The sequence below is a fragment of the Phyllopteryx taeniolatus genome, unplaced genomic scaffold (genome assembly GCF_024500385.1).
Source record: "Phyllopteryx taeniolatus isolate TA_2022b unplaced genomic scaffold, UOR_Ptae_1.2 contig_24, whole genome shotgun sequence".
NCBI classification, from domain to species: domain Eukaryota; kingdom Metazoa; phylum Chordata; class Actinopteri; order Syngnathiformes; family Syngnathidae; genus Phyllopteryx; species Phyllopteryx taeniolatus.
The window spans coordinates 73568-78960 of NW_026903162.1; the positions used below are offsets into that span (position 1 = coordinate 73568).

Genomic DNA, 5393 nt, shown 5'->3' on the forward strand with positions numbered 1-5393 from the left:
GTTGTTCCTGAGTCAGGGCGCTTCTTGATTGGCTCCATTCTGTTTCACGTCACAATTCACGACGTCATGACTCGGGGAGATGGCTTTCCCCACACGCAGAGATTTCGTCAGAGTCGTAAATATTTTTCGGCCCAGACCCATTTTGGTCTATATTCTGGACAAATGCACTTAGCACATCTCAGATTTCAAGATAATCTCACAGTATAAATTTAAGACATAATCATAATAGTCTGGCGTTTGAGGTCCTCGGTGGGGACAGGGCAAAATTGGGACAAAAACAACCCGATTGTCTTTGTGTGTACGAGGCCTAACAGGGTCTTTTCTTCACCTCAAGTCTCTCTTTATTTAAACGATCTTGTCCTGCAGTCCTTTTGTTGGAGCCTGGGTGGTGCTTTGCTCTTCTCTCTCTCTCTCTCTCTCTCTCGCTCTCTCTCTCTCTTCCCCTCTCTCTCTTCACAGTAATCAGCACACCTTGGCCGCGCACCTATCATCAATCAGCCCTCATCATCACCTGCATAAAAGCCTGCCAGATCCGGCAAACTCTCGCCAGAGTATTGAAGTGTCTCCTGTGGTACAACGGCTCCCCAGTTACCAAGTAAGCTATGTAATTCATCATCATCATCTTCATCTTCATCTTCATCTTCATCTTCATCTTCATCATCTTCTTTCTGGCCTCTGTGTTTCTCCTTGTCCTCAGTGTTCCCTCCGTGTTACTCGCCAAGTAGATTTCTGCCGCCAAGCCAGCCGCCTATCCTCGTCACCGCCTGTCACACGTTCTCTGCCTGAACAACCTGCCAACACATCTCAAGGACCATCTCCATTCCCCTTTTCCATGAACTTTTCATCACAACCTCTCAGCCTCCATCTGCTCTTGGGTCCAGTCTAAATCCACTCGTGACAGATCTTCTCTTTTGCTTAATGGAGGACACCTATACCTCACCTTGTTTATTTACAACTTAAGAAAAACTCAATTTAGATGGTTCTGCCCCACCATCGCAAACGTCAGCCTGTTCTGCCCACACGGTTCATTGGAACTGCCCCGTTATTACCCACAGCCCCCCGACAGGCCTGTCGGACTTTCAATTGTGAAGGGCGATTTTGAAAAAGACTCCACTGATACAAGCTCGATGAACAAAGACAACTTTATTGGCCAACAAGCAATATACAGTGTCCGCCAACAACTGCAGCAGGTGGGAGAGTCCCATTCAATATTGGGGGCTCCGAAATCTGGAGGGACACCATGCCGTCTTCTGACGCCGTCATGCGGTCAGCTCCTTCCTGACTCTGAATATGGCTGACTGATTTGTCATAATATTTGAAGCTCCTGAGGTTATTATCAGTGTTTGAAAGGTATCCAGCATTTAATTTAAAAAAAAAATGAATTTTATCTTTATATGTCCAGACAAGGTAATTGAGAACAGATTCTCTTTTGCAAGGCTGACCTGGGAGCAGACAGTATAGTAAAACAAAGCAAAATAAAAGCAAATACAAAAAAATAGAAGAGAAACTGTACAGTGTGCTATAGTTACATAATATAATATTACATAATAAAATGTATGTCCATTTTATTCAGGATCACATGCAGTTTTCCATCTTACTCAAAGAGTTAAAGGTTTCTATTTCAATGAATCATTTGCTTGTTTAAAATAAACATCACAAAAAGCAGTGTTTTAGCACAAGTGCTAATTCTCAACCCTTGTTAACAGGAAGGAAGGACACAAGCAAGGTGAATGTATCCAATACAGCATTCTGAATTGGGTTTAACAACATATGCAAGGTTGTACACGAGTTCGCCAGGAATTGAATCTAGAATCTTCTGATCTGTAGTCAGATGCGTTATCCATTGTGTCACTAGCCCCACAAAGGTTTGGGGTCTCTGCAAGTCCCTGTGGAGTATTTTCACTGTCCCAGCAGCACCTGCAGCAAAAAGAAACTGCAGGAGTTCGCTCTTGCCGTGACCCAGATTTGAACCGGGGTTGTTGTGGCCACAACGCAGAGTACGAACCACAATAAAATCACGGCTTGGGTTGGTGGAGCCTATCTCTCAAAGTATTTTCTGTCATTTTGCTTAGTAATAGGGACCAATGCGTTAAAACCAGATGTGAATAACCCAACAGCAACAAATGGAAAATGGACTCTAGTGTGAGGATCATTTGAGTGTTTGCACCTCATTCAGCTGTTAAATGTGTAACTGCAGTATTTGTGCAGACGACCTCAAGTTTCTTCCTTCCTCCTGCTTTGTTGGGGCTGCCACGTGGGAAATAGAACAAGTGGTCAAAAGGGCTCAGAGAACCCAACCGGATCCCAAGACTGGACCTCCAGACCGGCTTTTCGTGCCCAATTTCACACGCTCTGAAGCACTTCAGTGGGCCCACAACTCCAACTATATTTGGAAGGATGTCAGGGCTGCCCTGGCTCGGTCAGCCGAAAGGAACTTAAGAGATCTTCATCGCTCCCCTACGCCTGTATACAAGGTGGCTAAGATGGTTTGGCTTTCCTCCCGTGACCTTTCTCTCCAGACCGAATCACGTAAGCTCACGCCATGCTTCAATGGTCCTTTTCCGATCACTAATGTCTTAAATCCCATCTCTATTCAGTTGAAGCTCCCTCATTCTCTCAAAATCCACCCGACATTTCATGTGTCTCTGCTCAAGCCTGTCTCCACCAGTACCCTTAGCCCTCCGGCCTTACCCCTCCGCCCCACATAATCAACAAGCATCTTGGTTTCACGGTGTTTGTTTTGGGGTTACTTGGCTGGCAGCTCCCCTTAGTGCATAGTGGACCGGTCTGGACAACATGACCCAGCAGCTTCCATAGTGTAGTGGTTATCAAGTTCGCCTCACATGTGAAAGGTACCTGGTTCGAAATTGGCTGGCTCTGTGTTTCTGCCATGATTAACTATGGGAAGAGATTTGTCTCAGAATGATTTCCACAAATATATACATGATTTACACATGTTTTTTAAATGTTGTGTGTACATTTATCATAACTTGACATGATGATGATGAATATTTACATGATATAATTTGTCAATATTCACTTCTGCTTGTCGATTTTTGAAGATGCGTTTGTGGATCAGCGGGCAAGCGTGTTTATTTTTATTCAAACGTAACGCAGTTTTCAAGATATTCTCATGCACACACACACTGTAAAATAGATGATTGAGAGCTTGCCACTTTTTATTTGAACACTGTAATAATAAGCTGTTTTTTGGATCTTGCTGACAGATGAGGAAGGCGATTTCTTTTCTTTTCCTTACTAATGACGGGGCTGACGGTTTTCCACCTTGTACAGCCACAGTCGGCTTACCGGGGATTTCGGCAGGGTCGACTGTTGGATCCCCATAAAAATTACTCTCAGTCAAGTCATCATCCTGATAGGAAACTGCAGCACTGGCATCAGAGGATGTCAATATTGATTGGATCATAGGCTTTTGACAAATCCAAAACTAAGTGGTCACTTAGTGGAGGGTTTCTCCTCTTTGGCTCATTTGCATGTTTAGGTTGCTGTATATTTTACCCTGTGTGCCTTTTCATTTTTTAGTGTGTGTGACCTGTCGTCCCCCGCACCCTGAATGAATCTCCGAAAGTGGAAATTCTCTAGCTGGAGCTGTCTGCCTTGTCAAAACTTGTAAATACTTGTAAATAATTGGCAATAACACTTATGTTTTACTTTTCAAATAAACAGCTTGAAGCAAGCACACTTGGCCTCTTATTTGGAAAACTATGCAAGTGAGAGTGAGAACAGGTGGTAACGAACACATTAATAAGTGTGTTTTAATAAGTTTAAATGTGCTAAAAGCATGTGAGATGTGAAAACCTTTTTTTTTTTTTTTTTACTACAACCCAATGTTGTGTTAAACAAATAAAAACAGAATACAATAATTTGCAAATCAAGTTCAACCTATATTTAATTGAATACACTACAAAGACAAGATATTTAATGTTCAAACTGTTCAACTTTATTGTTTTCAGCAAATAATCATTAACTTAGAATTTTATGGCTGGAACACGTTCGAAAAAAGATGGGACAGGGTCATGTTTACCACTGTGTTACATCACCTTTTCTTTTAACAACATTCAATAAACATTTGGGAACTGAGGACACTAATTTTTGAAGCCTTGTCGGTGGAATTCTTTCCCATTCTTGCTTGATCTACAGCTTCAGCTGTTCAACAGTCCGGGTTCTCCGTTGTCGTATTTTATGCTTCATAATGCGCCACACATTTTCAATGGGAGACGGGTCGGGACTGCAGGCAGGTCAGTCTAGTACCCACACTCTTTTACTACGAAGCCACGCTGTTGTAACACGTGCAGAATGTGGTTTGGCATTGTCTTGCTGAAATAAGCAGGGGTGTCCATGAAAAAGACGCTGCTTGGATGGCAGCATATGTTTCTCCAACACCTCTAAGTACCTTTCAGCATTAATGGTGCCTTCACAGATGTGTAAGTTACCCATGCCAATAGCACTAACACAGCCCCATACCATCAGAGATGCTGGCTTTTGAACTTTGCGTCCGTAACAGTCCGGATGGCTCTTTTCCTCTTTGGCCCCGAGGACACGGCGTCCATAATTTCCAAAAACAATTTGAAATGTGGACTCGTCGGACCACAGAACACTTTTCCACTTTGCATCAGTCCATCTTAGATGAGCTCGGGCCCAGAGAAGCCGGCGGCGTTTCTGGGTGTTGTTCATAAATGGCTTTTGTTTTTCAAGTTACACTTATGGATGTGGCTCCGAACTGTATTTACTGACTGGTTTTCTGAAGTGTTCCTGAGCCCATGTGGTGATATCCTTTAGACATTGATGTCAGTTTTTGATGCAGTGCCGCCTGAGGGATCGCAGGTCACGGGCATTCAATGTTGGTTTTCGCCCTTTCCACTTACATGCAGTGATTTCTCCATATGCTCTGAACCTTTTGATGACATTATGGACCGTAGATGATGAAATTCTGAAATTCCTTGCAATTGTATGTTGAGGAATATTGTCCTATTTTCTCACGCACTTGTTCAAAAAGAGGTGAACCTCGCCCCATCTTTGCTTGTGAATGACTGAGCAATTCAGGGAAGCTCCTTTTATACCCAATCATGGCACCCACCTGTTCCCAATTAGCCTGTTCACCTGTGGGATTTTCCAAACTGGTGTTTGATGAGCATTCCTCAACTTTCTCAGTCTTTTTTGCCACCTGTCCCAGCTTTTTGGAACGTGTTGCAGCCATAAATTTCTAAGTTAATGACTATTTGCAAAAACAATCAAGTTTATCAGTTTGAACATTAAATATCTTTGTCTTTGTAGTGTATTCAATTAAATATAGGTCGAACATGATTTGCAAATCAGGTGTGGTGTATACTTATTGCCCCCCGGCTTGGCGCCTGTACGTTGGGGTTCACCCC

At 43.1% G+C, this 5393-nt stretch overlaps 1 long non-coding RNA gene across 1 annotated transcript; it reads left to right on the top strand.

Moving 5' to 3' along the window:
• The first annotated feature begins 529 nt into the window (after positions 1–529).
• LOC133473274 (uncharacterized) lies at positions 530–3676 on the top strand. Its single transcript, XR_009787015.1, has 4 exons — positions 530–595; positions 698–1350; positions 2266–2529; positions 3544–3676. It is a non-coding gene; the product is annotated as an uncharacterized LOC133473274 (long non-coding RNA).
• Positions 3677–5393: the final 1717 nt, after the last annotated feature.